Genomic DNA, 23569 nt, shown 5'->3' with positions numbered 1-23569 from the left:
AACCTTTACTCCTCAAAACAACTTGAAAACCCTCTACAACTCTAACTTACCAGCTGGACTGCCAGCCATGGGCTCTGACTGGCTACGGATCTGAGATTTCCTTGCATATTCAAAATGCAGCCCCAGGCAGCGTCTGGAGCATATTCTACTCTACTGAGCTAAAACTCTTGAAACTTATGGCTGCTCAAAGGGGATAGGTGATGTCAGCCAACCGAGGTTTGTGCAAAAACACTTTCTATTCCCTCAGAAAATAATGAAGCTCCACAAGGACTCTTTGTTGCACACATTGGCTCTCCCCTTTGTCTTCTCTGTTTTGTGTTGTTTCTTAAGTTTGACTATCACATATCTGAATTAAATGGCTTTCCTGGAGTCTTCAATACTACTGGGTAGTAAGGTTAATTCCACATGGGCCCTCCCTTCTATCCCACTTTCCCCTTGGAACAATGGCACATAGTGCCACCCTGAGCCTGCATTCTGCCGATAAGACTTTAATAGAATTTCTGAATACCAAAGGTTTGGGATGTAAAATATCTGGCTCTGACAGCGTGTTCAGAGGAGATAGAGGTGGCTTTTCAGGAGGGCTCTCAGCTGAATGTGTCCTTTTATGCTAATGGGTATGAGTTCATGAAAAAATAGGAAAATGGTAGGCAATCACTGTAGGAGTCTCAAATGTTCTCCCTGGGCTAATAAATATTTCATCTTGTTTGACCACTGCGGGCTTGCATTTGTTTCCTTTTTGCTTGGTCTAAAGAGAAGCCCTGCAAGCATTTTGTATTTTATTTGTATGTATAAGAAATAACATATTTACTTGATTTTTGGAATGAAGATTTCTGGTTTGTGTATAATACATAGAGAATGAACTACATGTTAAAAAGGATTGTTCGTGAAAGAGAGGCTTCTGCTCACATTCCCCAAGGTCCTTACAACCTGCTTCCTTGAGAAAGCTAATATTCTTACTCTGTCTTATTCACACTTCTGGTGGCCCAAGCCTACCTATGATAATCAAGCAGATCACTGTGTTCTGCACAACTTGCCAGGACACAATATTTGTTTTCTATTAAAACCTGAAAAAACTTCTGATCTGTGCATGTACTGTTTTCTGGTTGTAGTGGTGGCGTCTTCTCAGGGTCTCAGTCTAGTTTTTATTCTTGTGTTTCTCAGTGCAATTTTCAATGCTGTGTTTCTAATTTATCAGTGCAAGGAAGAGTTTGGGGGGAACAAACAAGAGCACCCTGGATGTCTCTTGAGGTTGCTCCTGTCTTCATCCCCAAATGCGAGAAAAACTAAGAACAGACAGATTAGGAAGTTGACAGTCTGTTTGTATTCTTAGGGTGTGTGCTCCAGGGGCTTCCCCTCTCGGTGATTTTAGGGTAGCTCCATGCAGAGAGTGAATTTATATTTTTAGGGTGAGGATAGCAGTGCTTAAAGATTTCTTAGTACTTTCTGGGAGATCTTTAGAATTTAAAACATTAAAACAAAAAGGGAAAGTGTAACAGTAGAAAAATACATTCTGCTCTGTTCCTTGTTGGTATACTTTACTGTTTTAATCTTTGGCCTTCAGTATCATTCATGAAAAAAAAAATCCACCTAAGTTCCCGGTACTTCTGTATGCAGATGAGCCCATGTAACACTCTTAGTTTATTTGAGAAATAAATTCTGCTATCCATTTTTTTTTTATGATGGGAGGTTTTATTCTTAACTACCAATAAATATTGTAAAGCACTTTCGCCAGAGCCATGCTAACCCAGGGCATCTGTCATTCCGGTCGCTGCTATTAGGAATTATTGGACTGAACCACTGGCAGCAAAAGAAGAGGGGAGTGAACATGGTAGGCATAATGCCTCATGATCTTTTGTGTGTTTTACATTTGAGAAAACCCAGTCTTGTTGTATACTGATTATAGATTTATTTAAGCAGATATGGGCACCTTCTATTGGTGAGGCTCAGAACAGTGTACAGAAAATCTACTGGTGTGGAACACCTCTCACCTTCAATTTGGCAGATCCATCTTTCTGATGTTATACTGTAAATTTATTTCACCTCAGAGAGTAAACAGATATATTGGAGCCCCAAGGGTTCATGGGTAGCGTATTTACAAAGGAGCCTCCTCCGCCAGCCCGTGCCACCGCTGCTAATGAGAGCGGTCATTAAGTAAATGAGACATCGCCTTTAGCTGGCTTAGGAGTTCGCACACTGAGGGGAGAAGATATTTAATTGAAACCCACACACAGGCTTCCCCACACGTGACTGCGGTGAGGGAGGCAGCTGCCTTCCCCTCCCCCGTCCTCCCCCCACACCCCCCCATGTAAATTTCATGATTGCTTTCCGTGATGTCATTTTGAAAGAGGACAGACAATAGCTGTGGGGAAAGGTAAGTCAATGTTATGTTCTTTTGCTGACAAAGGCAGATACTCAGGGTTTAGCTTTTCCCCTTGGACAGAGATGGGGAGGGTTAGAGCAGAGAGGATTTCTAAGAAGGCTCTCTTTGCAGAAAAAGCAGGTTGGGGGATGTCTTTTTAAACTGTTCTGAAGGACAGGGCTTTCTTCTCCCGGTCTGCCTGAGCTCTGTGTTCCTCCTCTTTCTCTGTCCTTCCTGCATTTCTGAGATTCTCATGGACACGTATGTCATACAGAAAAGGCATTAGGGGAGGAGGACATTGTGGATCAAGACAAGAAACTTTATCTGTATTTCTGGAAAAGGAACACAGATGTGACTGGGCCATAGGACCCAGAAGCTCTGTGTCCAGGAAAGATGCTGACCCAATAAGCAGATCTATCTGAAGCAGAGACTTGGAGCTCGGCTGTTTCTTGTGGGACACACACCCCAGGTACTCAGCAGAGATGATCCTGGGAGCATTTTGTCTTCCTGTCACATACTTCTAAACTTTAGGAGCAATGCACAGGGTGCATGTGTCTGTGGGATCCATGGGTAGCATTTAGTGTAACTGTTCTTCTCAGTTCTTCTTTATGTGTATTTGTTTGTTTGGGGTATATGGTTGTTTGTGGTGCCAGTGTAACTGGATTTTCATATGTAAAAACAGGAAGTCAGTTTGAGCTTTGAACACAGTGATGGCATTATACACAAGTGTGCTTTGGAAGTATGGACTTGGTTCTGTTCATGAGATTTATATTCTTTATGAATCAGGGAAATAAACAAGTATAGGGAAGTTTGTATGTGGCTATTCATTGCCTGCTCCTTTGAGTCACAGAGACTTCCTTGTCCAACATCACTTTGAACCATTTTCTGGCAAAGTCGGTTGTTTAATTTCTGAAAAAAAGCTTCTGAGAAGTGGCTTGAAGATTATATATGTTTGGTCTTTCATCAAATCGTGTAGCTGTAATAGCAACAACAACAACAACAACAACAATAAACAATAATGACTGTAATGATTTTAATTGTCCTTTTGAGGGAGGGAAAGAGTGAATTTTATCCCAATGTTTTAAAAAAGAAATCTTAGTCCTGAGGCTATCTCTGAGGTTAGTGGTCAAGTGAACTAAAACAGGAAGGCGTTGAGGCAAACTTGAGAGGGGAATATTTAATTGACTCTAAGGGGATGTGCTGGTTCCTGAGGTGCCAATAGTGTGGGGGACTCCCCTCAGCTTCAGGTTCCTTGCCACTAGGATTCCTTCCTATTGGTCTTTGACTGTGACTATCACCTTAGTTCTTATGGCTGTGCGAACTAACAATAAACAAAAGAGTGGAGAGCAAAGATTACAGTGTTATACACCCAGTGGGATGCTGCTGTCAGCCGAGGCATAACCCTACCCCTCCTCAAGTTGTGTTCCTTGTGAAGAAGAGGGCAGGTTGAGACAGTTTGCCTTAAAAAAGAAAGAAGTAACTTCATGGAATTTTTTTGTCAGAAGGAAGGATGCCTGATTCCCAGGCACTGTGGTGGTGCTGGACTTCAAGGAATTTGTTGAACCGGAAGGTGGAGCAATAATATCCTTCAAGAGTTCAAGAATATGTAAACCTTTTCATCCTGGATCAACATACTTTTTATACTCTTAGGAGTATAGAGCCTAAATTTAGTCCTACGAGTTCCTCCAGGACAGGAAACTGCTTCTGTCTTAAGAGCTACTAAGGGTATTGCCTGTAGGCCTTGGGGTAACCCCAGATCTTGTGCTATTGTCTTAAACTCTCAGGGGCTGCATGAGAAGACCTTTTTCACTTTTAGAGCTGCAAAGTGTTCCTGCGTTGGTATTGTGGTTTCTTCTGTTTGAACACTTGTAAATGTTCATGGGTGTCAGGAAGGACTGGCAGGGCGTGCTGCATGGAAATGTAGACTTGACTGCTGTAGACCACTGGTTTGCACCATGCTGGTGGCAGAGTTGATCTGGTGTTGCCTGGATCTCTCCTCCTTTAGTCCTGGTTAGCAAATGTGCAGATGACGGTAAGGGTGAGATTGTATGTGAGCATGTGACACGAGGTAGAGGAGGTCAATGCCAGCTACGCAGAAAGACTGACTCAGAACTCAGCAGGTCACATCTGGTATGGCTGACCCAGCAGTAGCTGGACTGCTTGAAACGCTGGTTTGTATTTCCCAGCCCTGGGTGAACACAATAGGCAAGGTGCCTACAAACGGACAAAGTGCCAGGAAGCTATTAGGCCTCCAATAGCTGCTCACTGGAAGCAAGCAGATTGTTAGAGAATGAGCTCTTCCTGGATAAACTCATGTGAAGGGCACTTCTGCTTTAGAAAATAGGTTGTTTATAAGAGAGCAGTCCTACTGCCTGGGCTAGAGGTAGGGGGTGGGTTCAAGAGCAGTTGGAAGAACTTGGTCAGCGCTGACTCTGAGTGGCATGAGGCAGGGAGTTGAGAGTGGCAGAGGAGGCTGTGTCTGTTGGTCCTGACTCACGGGTACTCAGGTATCTTGTGCTCTGTTAGAAAAACATTGCAGGGCCTTTGTTTGTTGGCTTTTCTCTATGGAGCCCTGGGTAGATCCTCTTTCTTCTCTCTGTTGCTGGAAACCTTCTTGTCTTAGGACTGCTTTTCTGCTTTTCATTGAACTTATTCACAAGTAATCAAAAGTTCGTTGGTTACATATATAATTTTAACTGGAATTTTGTCATCTAAGTTTATAGGAGAAACATTTTTTGGGGGGCAACATTTAGAAGGTTTTTGAAGGGAAGATTTAGCTCAGTGGAAGAACACTTGCCTACCAAGCACAATGTCCTGGGTTTGGTGCCCAGCTCAGGGGTGAGGGAAGCCAAGAGACTAAAGGGTTAGGGGTGTGGTTCAATTGTCAGAATGCTTGTCCAGTTCATATGAAGTCCTGTGTTTGATCCTCAGTACTGCAAAAACTGGGTATGGTGGCATACACCTGTAATCCCCGCACTTGGGAACTAGAAACAGGAAAATCAGAAGTTCATGGCCATCCTTGAACTATATCCTTATAGTAAATTTGAGTATAGGCTATATGAGACTGTTTCAAAAAAAGGCAAAAAAAAAAAAAAAAAAGAAAGAAAAAAGAAAAAGAAAAATGCTGACTTTCTGAAAGGAAGTGAGTAGCTGCTGTTGCTACGCACCCAGACTTTCTGCTTTCTGAAGACTCCACAGAATGTTCACTGCTCAGTGGAGAGCAGGTTCTAGGGTTCCAAGTAGAAGGTGCTGTGACAGTCACTTTAGGTTCTTGAATATTTTGTGTTCCCTACAGATGCTAAATTTCCCCAAATACTACTTAGAAACCCAAACAAAACTGTGTGAGAGGTGTTTTCACTTGAATTAAAATGTTTGATTTCAGTCTTCTGCCAAGCTAGTGCTCTTAGAACCTACCCGATGCAGTTTTAACTCTCCTCTCTTAGTTAATGCCTTTAGGAGTGAGTGTGCTTTTCTTTTTCTTCCTTCCTCCCTTCCTTGGACTGTGAAAATCTGATTATTTAATTTTTTTATTTTTAAAACAATCTTATCTTACATACCAATCCCAGTTCCTCTCCCTCCTGCCTTCCCACTCCTTCCACTTTCTTCCCACCACATCCCCTTCCACTTCTCAGAGAGGGTGAGGCCTCCCATGTGCAGTCAACAAAATCTGTCACATCACTTGAGGCAGGACTAAGGCCTTCTCCCCTGTATCTAGAGTGTGCATTTCTTGTAAGGAGACCAACTTCATCTATTGCTTCATCCTTTTTTTTTCATTTAAAAAAATGTTATTTTAATAAGAAGTAATGAATACAACCCAGAAGACATTTTATTTTTATTTATTTTACTATTATATTTTTAATGTTTTATGTGTATGGATGTTTTGCCTACTACATTCATGTCTAGTCTGGGAGTCCAGAAGAGTGCATCAGATTCCCTAGTCCTGGAGCTACAAATAGTTGTGAGATGCCATATGGGTGCAGGGAATTGAATCCCACTCTTCTAGAGGAGCAACCAGTGCTCTTAACTGCTGAGCCATCTCTCCAGCTCCTTATTTTTGGTTTGGTGAGACATGGTCTCTCTATGTATCCCTAACCTGACCTGGAAATCATTATGTAGACACCTTGAGCTCACAGAGATGTATTGTCTACCTCTGCCTCCTAAGTACTGGTATTAAAGGCATGCACCACCATGCCTGGCTCAGAAGACATTTTAATCTTTAGCCAGAACATCTGCTTGGTCTGTATTAGGCTCTCTTTTAGAAAGAGGAGAGTTTGTTAGATATAGTGTTGGGGTCTTATGACACCCCTGATTTTCTGAGAGCCTCTGCCCAGTAGCTTGTCTTATCCTCAGGAATATGTTTTTGTGAACAGGCAATGAAGAGCTAGGTTTGGGTTTATATAGATGCATCCAGGGAGAACTGGGTCTAGGTGGGACTGTGGCCTGGGAACATTGCCTGATCCAGGAGAGTGCAGGTAGACAGGTTCATGAAGGGTTGCTGTGACTATGCAGAGGCCTCCTAGGGTCACATTGAGCAAGATGGTTGGGCAGGTGGGAATGATGTCATATGATCCAGGTGTGAGGAGAAGGAATGTGGGTGCTGTGTAGTTTGAGCTGTTGTCAGGTTGCTTGTGTGCCTGGCCCTAGCATGGTGGTATTCAGTACTGTTTAGAATGGATATGAACCCAAATTGGTATAGAACAATGGTTAGAACTCAACTTTTCCTATAGAACTCCTGAAGGTTTTGGGAGCTGTGAGTTAGTGCAGAGGTCTATGATTTGGGGACCTGGTAGACTCATTGTTAACCTCTCATACTGGACATCGTTCTTTTTGCCAGTCAGTTGCTCAAGAGACAAGGCTTATGGAAGGTTTAACATATTGTGTTTTCTCCAAAACTTTCTGTTGGCATCTATATTGAACACTGTGTATATGGTTTGGAAAATTAGTACTCACTTTTCATAATGCTAAGCCTGAAAATTTGCAGTGGGCTCTTGCTGAGTAGAGATGTCACCTTAGGGCACAATAGTAAGGTTGTGGGTAGGATGTAGCTGTCTGGGCTTGTACTTCTTTAGCCAAATTTGAATTTGAGTAGGGGTCTTAGAATTAAAGGGACTAGGATGGAAAGGAAGAAAATGTGGCTATTTTTAAAAGCTATCATTTCCCAGGTTTTCAAGGCAAAGGAGAGAAGAGATAGAGTCTGCTCCTTTCTGAGCTAGACTGCTTTATCAGGAGAGTTTCTGGAATTCATGGGCAACAATACCAGTCTAGATACAGCTACCTATTTGGTCTTAGCACCAGAATATCCTTTGAGATACCACTAGTATGTGTAATTCTGAACTCAACCTGCCTTTCTGTCCTGCAGAGAAGAGCAGGGGCTATACTTGGCCTCAGAGTTCACATAGCAAGTCCATTTATTGCTTGGTTTGAAAAGGTGTTTCTGGTTACGATTCAGTGAAGCCAGCTATTAGCCTGGCCATCTCTACCTGCTTTCCTAACGTAACCAACTCTTCAGGGGAAACTGCAGGTATTTCCCCTGGAGTTCACAGGTGGGCCTGGCCTAATCAAGGTGTCAATCAGGAATGAGCCCTGAAGTGTCTCTGAACAACTTGGTTGCTTATTTCTCTCTCCTAGCATCTTCTTTAGCCCATTTTCTGCTGCCTTAGTGGCTTTTGGGAACCACTTCTGGGTGGGTTTTGCATGGTGACTGTTGATGCCCCAAGAGCATCTTGAGTTCTCCCCATCCCAGTGCAGGCTAAGGCTGAATGTGGAGTTCCACTTGGGACGGAATGGGTCAGAGTAATCCTACTGGTGTCTAGACACTTTGTTGGGGCTGAGACCTGGCCATGTGGTGGTACCACTATCGCAGCTACTGAAGGGTAAAAGCAATGGTGATGCTGTCTATTTGGGATACTGCTGCCTGGGTTGGACATCCTTTTTCTCTGCTGGCAGCCTCCAGTGACAGGCCGCCTGAAGAGCCAGTCCTGTGATTTGGTTTGAAAAGTCATTATTACTGCAGAGCAGTTTAGCTGCTGTTTTTGCAGCACTGGTAAGGTTAAAAGAAATAATGATAATAATATAAGAAAGACTCAACCATAGTAACTGCCTGCAACATGCTATTTGCATTTTTAAGGAAACACTTCTTTGAGGCGGTCTGGGTGAAAGGTCACTATTTGCATATAAATGAAAAAGAAAGTGTGTGATGTTGGAAGTTACATCTATTATTTTCTCAGCAGTGAGCTGCTGTTGGAAAGATTAGGGGACATGGCTTGCATTTGGCTTTTATTGAAAAGAGAAAGTACCAGAGAGGCTGATTTAGAAGCAAAATAATGAGAGAAATGTGCAAAGCTATAGAATTCTCGACTTCCCTACCCCCACCTCTCTCTTCTCTCATTTTCACCTAAACTCAGCAAAAGCATGTCTGTCTGCTCCACACAGCAAATCTTCACTCTACTCTTTCCATCCTAGCTTTATTTTTAAAAAAGAGAGAGAGAGAAAGAAAGAAAGAGAGAGAGAAAGAAAGAAATAAAGAGAAAGAAAGAAAGAAAGAAAGAAAGAAAGAAAGAAAGAAAGAAAGAAAGAAAGAAGAAAGAAATCAGAAAGAAATCAGAAAGAAAAGAGCAAACCCTGCCCAGGTTTCCCTCTCAGCCCTGTTTGTTTCCTCCTAAAAGCTATTTTGCCCCTGAATCTGCCCACTCCTACCTACCAAGGCTAGGACCAGAAACACCTATTGTAACTGTATTCTTCCAGCGTTGGAAGGGTTGGGGAGGAAAGGGTTGCGGTTTTGGAGCTTCAGGGACTCCAGCAGGGATGGCAGGGAGACAAGGGTCCAAAAGAGTTTGTATGGGTGGAATCCCCAGTTTCTAGGATCCCACCCTTTAGGCTGCCATACTTTCTGGTCTGGGGATGATTTCTGGATTTTCACTAGGCCAGAAGCAGAGTTCCAAGCAGTAATTCAAAAAAGATTTTGAATTTTTTCAAAATTTGAAGGCACTGGGGCTGTGCAGCAGATTTGTGAGTTGGAGGTCAATGTGGGGATAGGAGGGGGAGGGTGCAAAGAAGAACCTCCATAGAGGGCAGGTGCTTAAGGGGTTGGTTGTACCTAAAGACTTCCCTCTTGTTTTGCTTCAATCTTACTTTTTCACGGAGGACTCTAAGGTAATTTAAATTATTTTTCTTATCCATGTTATTTAAAATTTTGTTTGTTTTTGGAAACAGTTTCAAACCCATAGAAACATTTCAAGTAGAGAACAAAACCCTTTCTTCTGACCCCCTTGAGAGAATGCTGCTAGGGATGCTGGCAGGTGTATCTTTCACGGAAGACCCCTCTTACCTTTGCTGGCTTAGTTTTCAAACCCTTGAGGGGTGTGCTGGATCCTACTGTCTTATCTTGGTCAGTTTGTTCCTTGTTCTGACATGTCAACTTTTCACTCATTCAGATTGGCCATTCCAGTGTGTTCCCAATGCCACTTGTCTCCTTCTTCAGTTAATTAGTCTTCAGAGGGAAACATTTAGACACTGTGGAGACATCCTCTTCCTTTAGACTCTCACTTTGTTATTTTTTGTCTGTTTTTAAAGATTTATTAATGTATATACTTTATGAATATGAGTGTTTATCTGCGTGCACCTTTGCACACTAGAAGAGGGCACCAGATTCTATGGGACTACAGTTATAGATGGTTGTGAACAGACATGTGAGTTCTGGCAGTTGAACTCAGGATGTCTGGAAGAGCAACCAGTGCTCTTAACTACTAGCCCACCTCTTCAGCCACCTATCTAGACCCCTCAGTTATTTTTTTTAAGGATATCTGTATAATCTCATTAGCCTTCCTTTGATGTTCAGGTCATTCCTGATTGGCCAGTGTATGCTCCTTACCTCCCCACTGTTTTCCTTGTTCTCTTTTCTTGCTCTATGCAGAGAGTATTACGCTAGAGATTAGAGGCTAGCCTGTGGCCCCAGAATTGGGTTCGTCTTAGTAGCACATGGTAAAATGTTAGGGTTAGGTCATTGTCTCTAGGGTCTTGTCTTCCTAGGACCCCAGGGAGTTGTTTCCTAGAGTCTACAATGAGCTGTGGCTGGCTTTGTGGCCTTTGTATTATTTATTATTTTGCTTGATTTTTCCTTCTTTCTTTTCTTGGCTTTGCTTTAACCATGGACAGTAGAAAGGAGAAGAAGATGAAGGATTGAGATAAAAGGTAGGAAGTTTTTCACCTTTAGAATAGCAAGGATTAAGCTTATACCTAACTGTAGGGCTCAGCTGTCCAGTCTTGCTCTGCAGAACAATTTAAGAATGGCTTGGGATTCTACCTCTTTAGGCAGGGGACTATAGCGGTAGCCTACAAGTTGCTGGCATGTCTGCAAGACCTGGGACTCACACACTATGGGAGGAAGATTATCTCTTCTGGACGGTTTCTAATTGTCACAATGTTATTTTTTTAAAAAAATATTTATTTATTTTTATTATATGTATAAGTTTGTATGTGTGTGTCTCGTGTACATGCCTGGTGCCTGCAGGCCAGAAGAGGATTTTGGATCCACCTGGAACAGGAGTTAGGGATGACTATGAGCTTCCATGTGGGCACTGGGAACTGAACCTGGGTCCTTTGCAAGATCAACAAGTGATCTTAACCACTGAACTGTCTTTCCAGCACACAGAATATTATTTTTTGATGTAAACATTCATTCAATAATTCTATTGAAGTGAATCTAGAATCTTCTCTCTAGGCAGCCTCATACTGAAATTTGAGTCTTTAAAGATCTTTTAGTTCACTCGTAAGCTGCTGGCATGTGTTCTTTTCATATCTTTTATTCTCAGGGGCTTGGGGGCACATTAGACTCTGTAAATGGTGTCTTCCTCTCTGACCAGGTAGAAAGCCAGTGTTTACGAACCTGTCTCCTGCTGTGGGTCTACCTCTGAGATTGTTCATGTGTGTGCAAGTCCTGCATGGCACTCTTGTAAGCACCACTGACTTTTTTCAAAAAGCAATTTTATTAGAATATAATTTTGTTTTTGTTTTTCAAGACAGGGTTTCTTTGTGTTGTTCTGGACTGTCCTGGAACTCACTCTGTAGACCAGGCTGAACTCAAATGTGGAGATCTGCCTCCCTCTGCCTCTTGAGGGCTGGGATCAAAGGCGTGTGCCATCATGTTGGCTTGAAATACAATTTTCATGTAACTTCAGTTCACTTATTAGATTTATTTAAGGCAGTGATATTAACATATTTATAGTGTTGTGCATCCATCACCACAATCTAATTTTAGAGCACTTTTTTTATTCCAAAAAGAAACCTTTTACCATAAACAGTTATTCCTGTTTGCATCTCTCCTTTTAATCCAAGGCAACTATGGGTCTATTTTCTTAATCTAAGGACTTGCCTGTTCTGCACATGTTTTTTTTTTTGTGTGTGTGTGTATGTGACTGACTTCTTTTACTGATCATTTTTTGAAGATTTGCCCACATGTAGACTATATGAGCACATTATTATTTTTTATTGACAAATGCCATGTGATCATGTTTTGCATTATTCATGCCTCTTGGGTAGATATTGTGTTTGTCCCTGTTTTGTTGCTGTGAAGAGACACTATGACCAAGGCAACTCTTAGGAAAGAAAGCATTGAATTTGGGGCTTGCTTGCAGATTTAGGAGTTAAACCCATTATCATCAAGGTAAGGAGTAAGGTGACCCGCGGCAGACACTGGAGTAGTAGCTGAGAGCTAAACCCCCATCTGTAGGCAAAGAGGAGGGCCTAGGCCTGTTTTGGGCTTTTGAAACCTCAAAGCTCACCCCAGTGACATATTTCCTTCAACAATACCTTATCTCTTAATCTTTCTAGTCACTCCCTGTTGACTAAGCATTCAAACAAATGAGCCTATAGTGGCTGTTCTTACTCAAGCCACCACAGATATCTAGGAACAGAATTGTCACGTGTCAGGTGGTAACTACATTTTACATCTTTATAATTGGGGTTGGAGAGATGGTGGGTGATTCAGAGCACTTGTTACTCTTGCAAAGGACCTGGGTTAGGCTCCTAGAACCCACGTGGTAGCCCACAGCCATTCCTAACACAAGTTTTCCAGGGGATCTGACGTTCTCTTCTGAACTCTGTGGGCACCAGGCATGTACATGGTGCACAGACACACATGCAAGTAAAACACGCATACACATAAAAAAAATCTTTAAAAAAACACCTTAAAGTTGCCAGAATTTTTTCAAAGTGACTGCTATTTTACATTTCTGTCATCTACAATGGAGATTCTAGTCTTACAGATCATAACTTGTACTTGTCTGGCTTTAAATTTGTTCTAACCATCTTAGTGAGAGTGAACTGATACTCTCACAGTTGATCTGCTTTTAACTCATGACAAGATGTTGAGGTCTATTGTAATAATGTATATGTATATATATATAATTTTTTTTTTTTTTTTTTTTTTGGTTTTTCGAGACAGGGTTTCTCTGTGGTTTTGGAGCCTGTCCTGGAACTAGCTCTTGTAGACCAGGCTGGACTTGAACTCACAGAGATTCACCTGCCTCTGCCTCCCGAGTGCTGGGATTAAAGGCGTGCGCCACCAACGCCCGGCAATAATGTATATTATCCATTTATATATTGTCTTTGGAGAAATGTCTTTTCAAATTTTTGAATTTTTTTTAAGAATTTTTTATTAATTATGTATGTACACAGCATCTGCCTGCATGTATCCCTGCAGCCCAGAAGACGGCACCAGATCTCATTATAGATGGTTATGAGCCACCATGTGGTTGCTGAGAATTGAACTCAGGACCTCTGGAAGAACAGTCAGTGCTCTTAACCTCTGAGCCATTTCTTAGCCCCCAAATTCTTTGAATTTTTAAGTGATTCATTTGTCTTATTTAAGAGTTGTAAGTTTTTTATTCTCAACATAAATCCTTTATCAAACATGCGATTTGCAAGTATCTTCTTGTAGTCTAGGAGAATTTCATTGACAATATTATTTGAAGACAAATATTTTAAGCATTGATGAAACCTGTCTTAGTAAATTTTTATTGTTGTGATAAAACAACATGACTAAAAGCAGCTTGGGAAGTAAAGGGTTTGTTCCATCTTACAACTCCTCAGGTTACATCACATCACTGATAGAAGTCAGGGCAGAAACCCAAACAGGAACCAGGAGGCAAGAACTGAAACAGAGGCCATGGAAGAGTGCCACTTACTGCCTTGCTCTCCATGGTTTGTTCAGTCTTCTTTTTTATACATCCCAGGACCACCTGCCCAGAAGTGGCCCCATCCACAATGGACTGGGCCCTTCCACGCCAATCACTAACTAAGAAGATGCTCCACAGGCTGCCTACAGGCCAGTCTTACGGAGGCATCCTCCCTCAGTTGTGGTTCCCTCCTCTCAGATAACACTAACAAAACTAGCCAGGAAAAAGTCTAATGTATCTCAATTAAAATTTTGTTTATTTTTATTTTATATGTATGAATGCTTTGTCTGCATGTGTCTGTGTAGCTGGTGCCTGCAGTGCTTTCAGAGGCCAGAAGAGGACCTTAGATCCTCTGGAACTGGAGTTACATACATATAGTTGTTAATTGCCATGTGGACACCGGCAATGGAACCCAGATGCTTTGTAAGAATCCAAGCATTTTTTTTTTTTTTTGAGATTTAGTTTTCCTTTGTAGCCCAGATGACCTTGAACTTGTGATTCTTCTGCCTCAGCCTTCATAGTCTTGGGATATAAGTATGTGCCACCGTGCATGATTTTGGTTTATTACTTTAGTGTTGTATGAAATAAATAAATAGTTGTCTAATCCAAAGTCAAGAGGGTTTTCTCTTAGGGTTTCTAAAAATTTTAGTCTTTAAGTTGATCTGTGATATATTGTGAGCTGCATTTTTTTTCAGTGTATGAGGTCTAGCTTCATTCTTTTGGATGCCATTAGTCTTGGTACATTTGTTAAAAAGATTTTTCTTCCCACTAAACTATTCAAGTGACATTGCTGACTATCTATTGATAAAAATGCAAAGTTTACTTTTTTACCTTTGAGTCTATCTCACTTATCTACATGTTTATTCCGTGAGGATACTATGTTATCTTGTTAATTCTAGTCTTATGGTAAGTTTTGAAACAGGGAAGTGTGAGGTCTCCAACTTTGTTCTTTAAAAATTTGTTTTGGTTATTCTATATTCCTTAAATTACCATGTGGATTTTATATTCATTTTGTCAATTTTTACAAACAAACTAACAAAAATAAACATACATAAAATACATTTGGACAGATCAGAAGCAGTCCCAGTGAGATTCAGAAAGCTTTGGTCACGGGGCAGCAGCAGATTTTGTGGAAAGAGTGGGAAGGGGAAAGAAAAGGGCTTCTGAGGTCTGCCTGGGAGACCAGGAGAGGCTGACTATGCATGCAGGAGCACGACACGCCTTTGGAGGCACAAAATCTCTGGGAAGGCTGTGACAGGAAGAAGAGTGAAGTCCAGACCAACTGTGTTTTACATATTCTCCTGCCTCAGCCTGATGAAAAGTAGGAAAAAGGTTTGATGCTTTAGAGGAATAGGTGGCATCAATAATCAGATAGATTTATATACTCAGCTGGGAGCCAAGCTCTCCAATAGGGGATGAAAGGGCCAAAGAGGTTTCTTTAAAGAGAGGATTTCCTTAGTAGGTTCCCCCAGTGAATCTGTCGTGGTCCCCAGAGGAACAAGTTCACAGGTGACTTGTTTTGAGTCAAGGTGTTCCAGGAAAAATCAAGGAGGTTCTGTCTTCCCTGAGGTTGTAGAGTGGGTACCAGGGTCCAAAACCTGAGACAGGAACCAGCAGGCCAGTTGTTGAGCTCTTCCCAGTGCTGCTCCCAGGGAATGTTTGAGTTCTGACCTTTTCCTAGCTTGTATCGGATATCTTCATCTTGTGAAGGATAACTGCCATCCTTGTGGCTCAGGCTAAGCAGGCCCTGCTTGCTTTGCTGAGTTTGTTTATTTCACAGAGTCCTGTAACGGTGGATCTGGGACCTTTGTTGGACAAACACAGAGGGTCAAGGTCAGCATGGAGCATTCAAGGGCTTCAACAGAGATTACAATGAACACCCTACCCTGGCTGCAGGGTGTTGTTTCCTGAGCGGTGTGTTCTCTGATAAGAGGCTGTTTACATAGAAGAATAGGATTCAGATGAGCTCATCAGAGACCCAAGAATCCCCAAAATGATCTTGTTTGACCAAAACTTCTTCCTCAGTCAACTTCTGATGGTAAATGTGGTGATGGTGCCAATACCAATGCTGCCTTCAAACATCACCATGGGCTCTTCCAAATGTTTGTCAATCTCCAAGTAACTACTCCCACTTTGTGTACAAAGGTGTTAAATATTAGAGGGCAAGGTGACCCTAGGGTAAGGCCATCATGAGCTATGGGATACTTGGTGATACCACTGTGAATCTGTGGAAAGAAAAACTGCTGGTCTCCACACTCTTGGGTAGGGTTCTCCTTAGACTGGTTAGTCATGCATGCTGTTCGACTTAGTGTGAGATTTTATACAGTAGACTTAGGACATAGCATAAAAAGTCTATAGGGCAGGACTTGACCATATGTAGGTCCTAGGGTGGATAAAGGGACCATAACAGAACCTCACACTGATGACTTATTGTTTCAAAAAACTTTTTGGACAAAGGAAGTAAAAATTGTGTTATGTTGGTTTCAGGTTCTTTTATATGAAGTTTTAACCTGGGTGTCAGCATTTTGCTGAAACCGTGTGCTCTGTTTCTAGTGGGTAAAAGGAAAGACCAATGTTCTGCTCTTTTTCTGAGATGCTCATTGTCTTTGTTATCCCTGATTGATAAGAGCCACCCTTTAGGGAGTGGATGATTTTTTTAAGATCTTGGTATTTTGCCATGTTGATGTGGTGTCTCAGGTTGACTTAAAACAGTAGTAGTTCTTGGGCTAAACATGATGGAGAACCCCAGAAGACTGATTTCCAAATTCTTAGGAATGATGAGGATGGAGAACTACAGCATACTGCTTATCTATTGTTACATAGAGCATTGTAGGTCCTTTTTCAGATATATATGCAGGTTATGTCTGTTATCTTTTGAGAAGCAGAAGAGACCTACAGGAGAAACTTCAGTATAGGTAGTTTCCTGAACACCTTTCATAGCATAGACCTTAAGTACTCCCTTCCAACTGGCATTGAGCCATGCCCCAGTTGCCTCACATATTTGTATGTGCCACTACAACAAATAGTTTTGATTGATCCTCATGAACCAGCCAGTGCACAGGCTTCTGTAGCATCTTTCCCGAGCCAGATATTCAGAATCAGAACCCTGAGCACTTCATAGTCCTGTTGTCTCCCAGTTCCCTAATATTACAGTGGGGACACATGATAACCCTTATATGTCAGTGCCCATGAAGAGTGCCTAATAGGTGGTATAATTCTTGACTGTTCATGTGTGAAAATTTCTAACTATATATTCTTCCCAATGGGGCAAGGCTGCTTGGATCGCATTCTTAGATACCTCATATTGATGGTGTCAGTTGCCTAGTGGTGCTCTGGGTGCCCAAGTATTAGATTACAGTTCCTGATACAAGGATCAAGGACAAGGATATATATATATGTATACCTGCACTAAAAGGTACCTGGTACCTGCTCAGTGATGAGGACCATTAATCTCCTTCTATAGATGGGACTCAAAGACCTTGAATTGTGGGAAAGATTCTGAAACTTCTTTATGGTCAAGGAAAGCCTGTCCTCAGCATTTCCATATATGGAACTCAAAGTTCAAGGAGAGAAAGGCATTTAGTAGGTATATGCATGTAGGATGTGCCAAGTCCTATAGGCTTACGTTTCTTTGAAGACATTGTACCTTTGGCAACTACATCTAATTCCTTCTTTGTCTTGACTCATGAAGGAAACCTGTACTCTTTAAGGGAATGAAGCTATTTACAAGGAAGAAGAGGATGCTCTGGTTAAGACACAGAGTTACTAGGGCCAAGAGGTAGAATTCTGGATGAAAACAGCTTTGGGTATGCACCCCACCAAAAATATGGGATAATGATGGGGAATATAATGTTTATGATAACATGTACTTGATATGCCTTTAGCAAAATTTGAACATAATTCCAAGGAGAAGGAGATGAGTGTAGAAATATTCATTTCCTGTTTTTATTGTTGGTTACTAATGACCTTCCTTTGAAACTCTGCGGCATAGAAAGCAGGTTGTCATGGAGACAGGGAATGACATTCAGGGAATAGGTACACAATGCATTTCTTTGTCGTGTCCAGCTGATGTGTTCAGCTTCTGCTTAGATGTGTGAATTTATATAAATTATGAGAATTAAATATTAACTATAGTCATTGCCTTGGAGAGAAATAAAAAACAAAAGAAAAGACACCAAAAACAAGCAATGAAGGCTGATGGGGCCCAGGGCTCATTGTGAGTGGTAATGTTATCAGAGCTGATCAGGCCCACTGGATGGACTTCACTTTCCTCAGTCAGTATACTCTTGAGAAGTTGAATGGTATAATATGTGTTTATTAAGCAAATGAATCTGAGTTGCACATTCTTTTGGGATAATAATAGATGCAATTATGGTTGAGCATTACTCATTCATTGGTCATCTAATTTTCAAAATTCCTCATTGCCAGCTTTTTTTTCAAGGTAGGTCTCACATGAGTTACACTAGTGCCCTTGCTTGAAATAGCCTTGTATATGGATGTCTATACTTGGTGACACATGTGTAAAGTAGCCACCAGAGGTGGGACTGTGGTGTAGAACCTCTGCCTTCAAAGCATTTTACCCCAGAACAACCATAAGCCATGAATTTGTCTGTCAGATAGATTTCAGAGACTGTATAAATGCTATGTTAAAAAGTATCTTTCATTTTTTTCTTTCTCTTCTTGGGCCTGCCTGGCTGATATTTGTCATAGTTCTCTTTTCTGAACTTCTGTTCTTTTAAACCCTCAGAAAATGAGTTCCGGGGCAAACTTCTGACCCAGAGGTGGACACAGGAAGACAAGACCAGCAGCTGCAGAACTGAGAAACATTTCCTGTGCAGATACAACAAAGTAAGAGCTTGGCCATGGGTGGTTCAGAGTCTAGATGGGAACTAGGACCACCTAGTCAGTTTTTTAGTTAGAGTAAAAAGAATGACTGAATAGATAAAACTTCATGTGATGGTAGATTCCCACCTTTCAGGCATCTCCCCAACTTTAGTGTTCTACTTGGACTCAGTCATGTATGTTGGCACCTGTTATTCATTTTCCCTGTCTGGGCCCAGATGAGACCAGAGTCTTCAAGGTTGGGTAGTGAATTCTGATGCAGGGGTCTATGAGATCTGCTGACATTTTGTTTTTATCTTCATAAATGTAGAAGATGATGCCCCCTTTCTAGTGCCTGCCCAGAAAGTGTGATAGATGTGACTGCTTTCTAGGGACACTCCTGAGCTTGGGGATAGTGCATACATTTATGATCATGGTTTTGGTCACCAACCTCCTAATTCTACAACTTCCCACTGACTTGCTTTGTCTGAGACCAGCTCTCCAGAGCAGGTGGCATCAGAGCTGGGAGTCAAGGTAGAGAAACATGGGGCATCCATACCTGGAGGTCAGATGCTAACCTCTTTAAAAAATATTTTAGAGGTACTTATTTTATGTCTATGAATGTTTTGCCTGCATGTAGGCATGTATACCATGTGCATGCCTGGTATTTGCAGAGGTTAGAAGAGGGCATTGGATCCCCTAGAACTGGAGTTACAGATAGTTGGGAGCTACTCAGTGAGTGCTGTAAACTGAACCTGGGTCCTCTGCAAGAGCAAAAAGTACTATTAGCCACCTTTCTATTGTCGAGATATCAACTTCCATTTTATTTTTTATGTTTTTGAGTATTTTATCCTGCATGCATATATATGTGCACCATGTGCATACCTGGTGCCATGGATCCCCTGAAACAGATAGTTGTAACCCACAGCTGCCATGTGGGTGCTGGAGTTGAACCTGGGTCGTCTAGAGGAGCAACCAGTACTCTTAACTACTGAGCCATTTTTCCAGTTCCCAGATGTCAACTTCTTATCTGACATGTTGAGATTTTACATTGAGTGTCTTAACCAACACCTAGGCATGACAGCCAGTATAGGAACAGTCCAGGTACAGATACCAAAGACTATGCATTTGAAGGCAGGATAGCATCTGAGGGCACTTATATTCTACAATTAGAATATACTACTTTTCCTTTGTGTCTGGTGGTGGAAATAGACATTTAAAAAGGTCTATTGTAGTCACTTTGCTAAGTACTCCCACTAATTTTGGTTTTGTCATAAGTGTGTTGAAGACCCGCATTAAATATGTATTTTTTTCTTTATATTTAATTGTGACATTTTGTCTGTTCTGGATCTTTTATGTCATTGGTGTCTTAAATATTATGGAAAATATTATTTATCTCCATCACTAAAGTTTTGACCTCTCCTACTTCACTCTACTCTAGCCCTAGTACTCCCCTAGTGACACAGATGTCAGATCATGTGACCATGAAAGTGGCCTGACCTAGGCTCTGAACGAAGTAGTTTCAGTGATTGCTCGGTCAGAGTAGGGTAGGAGGACTCTGGTTTCCCCACAGCCCAGGCACAACACGCTCAGAGGGTTTGAGCCTGCCATGAACTGCGTGTGACTGTTCAGAATGCAGGTGCTGGTAATGAGCTTGGGACTGACACCCATACCCTCAGCAGCACTAAGGCTTCATAACTGTATCATCCTTACTCTGGACACATCTTTGTGAGTTCAAGGCCAGTCAGGTAGAACTACATAGTGAGCTCCAAGATGGCCATTACAGGGTGAGACTCTGTCTCAAAAAGAAAGAAATAACAACAAATTAAGATGAGGAATAGGCTAGTAGAGGAGGGAGGATGGAAAAGGGATGATGGCCCAGAACTGAGGAGACTAAAAGGGATAGCTGGGGCTAGTGATCTAAGATGGGATGTGAGTTAAAATGAGGAACCAACTGGGAGGACCAAGGAGTGGCCCACATAATAAGACCAGTGGTGTGCTCACCTTGAGTTCAGCATACTTCAGGACCATGTAGGGCTGTCAGAGAAGGCCTGTATTGGCATGTTAGAGGATACCCTGTGTTGGTATATTAGGCACAGATGGTGATCCTTGAACTACTTCTGAATCTGAGAGCAAAACCTGTGGTCTCAAGGCACAAGGAACAAGGGTCTCTGGTAAGGACAATTTAAAAGAAGTACCTTCAGTGAGGGAGGTGACTCTCCTTTCTAGCTATCGGATTTGATGTTGTTGTATTATACCCTGGAGATATACAAGTTCCATTTATAACTAGGTACCCATGCAATTCCAGCACTTGGAAGGAGAAAGTAGAATGGCTAATATTTCAAGTACAGCTTGGGATACATAGCAAGACTATTTTTCAAAGAAGAAACAAAGCAAAAAATTCCTTTTATGAAATTTGAAACAGATGTGGCCAGATGTGGATGCTTTGTCAGGTAGTTTAAACGGTGATTATAATTTTTCATTTGGGGGTTAAAGTAAGTCAGATCTCATGTTTAGAACTTCAAAAGATGCCCCCTCCCGAGGCATTTACTGAATAATGCCCTGTGAGTGGTGACATTTCTATATCACAGGAGGTAACTGGTCTACTTACTTGTAAGCAGATTGAATAATTGGTGGAAGGACTGTGAGGGGAGTGTCAGATACACAGTGGGATATCACCCAAAGGGGAACAGAACTTGTTGCAGCAAGGAACCAGGACGTACTATGATGACTCTTAGTGGGATACAGGGGTTTGGGCACATAGTTTAGTTACAGATATTCAGGTAAGACAAAGTGGAATATATATTATGCTTCTAAGGAACGTCTGCATTGTTCTGTGGCCGTGAGCTGACGTGGACGCTTAGAACTCATACACAAAAGGACAGGCAAATATGATGGTGGGGAGTAAATGGGATCTGGACTCTGAGGGTCCCTACTGGAGTTTTTATGGAGGAGGAAGTAAGAATGATGCTTGAAGGATGCTTATAAATCCCAAGGGGGGTGCCCCCTTCCCTGCCCCAGTGGTGGATCCAGACTTGGGCCTGCACAGGGAACACTGCTGTCAGGGAACAAGACAATATCCCTTTTGGCTGGAGAGTGAAAAGCAAAGCAAACCACTGTATTTCATTTTACTCTCAATGGAGTGAATAATATACTGCCAAGTGAAGCAGGATGTGCGATGGCCAATTTATGCTACCTTTTAACCCCGTATCTACTCCAGTCCCTTTATCTGGGCAGGGATGAAGCAGACATTCTCCGCCAGGGCTGCAGAAGAAGTATGTTGTACAAAAACCTTAGTCCTTTATTTTTGAGTCCACATGATGGACTTAAAAATTGTCCTAAATCTATTCTAATTTTTCAGCTTATCAGAACATATTTTTTTTCTGATATAGGGTTTCACTAAGTAGCCTTGGCTGGCCTGGAACTTGCTATGTAGACCAGACTAGTCTTGAACTCACAGAGATCTGCCTGCTTTCTTCCTCTCTTTAATTCTGCTGGGATGCCACCCACTCCTTGCTAGAGTACATTTTAAGTAAAATAAAACACTAAAATATCTTCTCCCAGTTCGGGGCTAGAATGAATTGTCCATGGGGTCAAGAGGCCCAGAATCTCCTACCAAGACTCAGCAGCTGTCTGCTCAACTTTCTCTGATATACCCCTCCTCCACCAGCACCAGCTTCTAAGATAGTTTTGACTGCCCCACATACTCACTCTTTCCTTCATCTGCCCTTTGTGCAAGATGTGTCCTGGGCAGCTTTCTGTAGGAGACAGTGAATGACCTCACATTTGTGAAGGAAGGAACTCTCCTCAGCATGAGGTAGGACCTTTTGGGAGATGAGCTAGTTAAGAACAGAGAGATGTGATTGGTGGTCAGACAGATGGAAGACATTTTACCATTGAATTTAAGTTGGCTATCCAAAGGTGCTCGTGGTTTCTGGGGTTAACTCACTCCAACCCTGAGGTGTCTGTCCCGGACATTATTAGGTATCTGCTTGTTAGCTCACTGTCCTTGTCCCTGCTCAGGCTCTCAGGGCTCAGCAGCTCCCTCATCTTTCTGTTCACTTCTGTACATCTTCACTACCTTCCTAGAATTGTATACAAACCTCCTAAAGCTGGGTCACCTTCATCTAGGGTCAGATTTCAGCAAGTATTTTGCCCTTGGATATCGGTGTGGAAAGGCAAAGTGTGGGTAGGGAGATCTAGAGGGTGTGGACAGCTGTCCTCAGAGGTCAAGGTGAAGGTCAGCAAAAAGTAATTGGCTTAGGGAATCCCTGAATCTCTAGAAATCTAAACTATATTTATTATTTCCCTTCCCTTCCCTTCCCTTCCCTTCCCTTCCCTTCCCTTCCCTTCCCTTCCCTTCCCTTCCCTTCCCTTCCCTTCCCTTCCCTTCCCTTCTTCTTCCGCTTCTCTTCTTCTTCTTCTTCTTCTTCTTCTTCTTCTTCTTCTTCTTCTTCTTCTTCTTCTTCTTCTTCTTCTTCTTCTTCTTCCTCCTCCTCCTCCTCCTCCTCCTCCTCCTCCTCCTCCTCCTCCTCTTCCTCCTCCTCCTCCTCTTCTTCTTTTTGAGACAGGGTCTCATTATATAGCCCTGGATAGCCTTGGAATTGCTATATAGACCCAGGCTGGCCTTGAACTCAAGAGCTCTGCCTGTCTCTCCCTCTCCAGTGCTGGAATTAAAACTGTATGCTTTCATGCCTGGTCCCACGATTTCTTCTTAAAGACCAGATATGTGTTTGTTTTTTTTTTTTTTTCAGCTGTGTTGAGTTCTGAGTTTATTCCTCAGACAACCAGAACAAAGCCAGAAGTAATCTGTAGGTTTGGAGGCTGCTTGCTGCATTTGCTATTTTGGTACTTGACTTTGAAAAGGTTCAACACAGGGAGCTCAGTTTGGCAACTGAGTATGAAAAGGGGCTAGTCATTGTGTTTAAAAAGAACTCGCATGACCGGTTTTGCCTTTATTAAAGCAATACAGAATGGATCAAAACAAAAAACACCCTCCAGTGAGACTGCTTTTAAGAATAGTACCAAGCAATCAAGTTTAGTGCCTGGACAGTGACACAGTTCTCTCAGGCTAATGTAATAGCTATGACTGAATACAATGTGTTTGCATTTGGAAATTATTTTCTCCAATTTTCCTATACAAGGCAAAACTAATAAAATGTCAGAACTAAGATGTAGTATATCAGCAGTATGAAATTGATGTTAGAGAAACAGA

The 23569-nt window shown here is 42.0% G+C and overlaps 1 protein-coding gene across 6 annotated transcripts in view; it reads left to right on the top strand.

Moving 5' to 3' along the window:
- The first annotated feature begins 2234 nt into the window (after positions 1–2234).
- Myt1 (myelin transcription factor 1) overlaps positions 2235–23569 on the top strand; it is a 61947-nt gene continuing 40612 nt past the window's right edge. For 3 of the 6 annotated variants that reach the window (XR_009057741.1, XM_057781295.1, XM_057781294.1), the window contains exons 1-2: positions 2235–2371; positions 18281–18381. The gene's annotated coding sequence lies outside the window, so the exon portion shown is untranslated. Of the gene's footprint in view, positions 2372–18280; positions 18382–23569 lie in introns of those variants that run through there. The other 3 variants (XM_057781299.1, XM_057781296.1, XM_057781298.1) reach the window with 3 other exon arrangements.

Source organism: Chionomys nivalis, chromosome 9, assembly GCF_950005125.1.
Source record: "Chionomys nivalis chromosome 9, mChiNiv1.1, whole genome shotgun sequence".
Taxonomy (NCBI): domain Eukaryota; kingdom Metazoa; phylum Chordata; class Mammalia; order Rodentia; family Cricetidae; genus Chionomys; species Chionomys nivalis.
The sequence above is the reverse complement of the archived record's forward strand: the minus strand, read 5'-3'. Positions and strand labels throughout refer to the sequence as shown.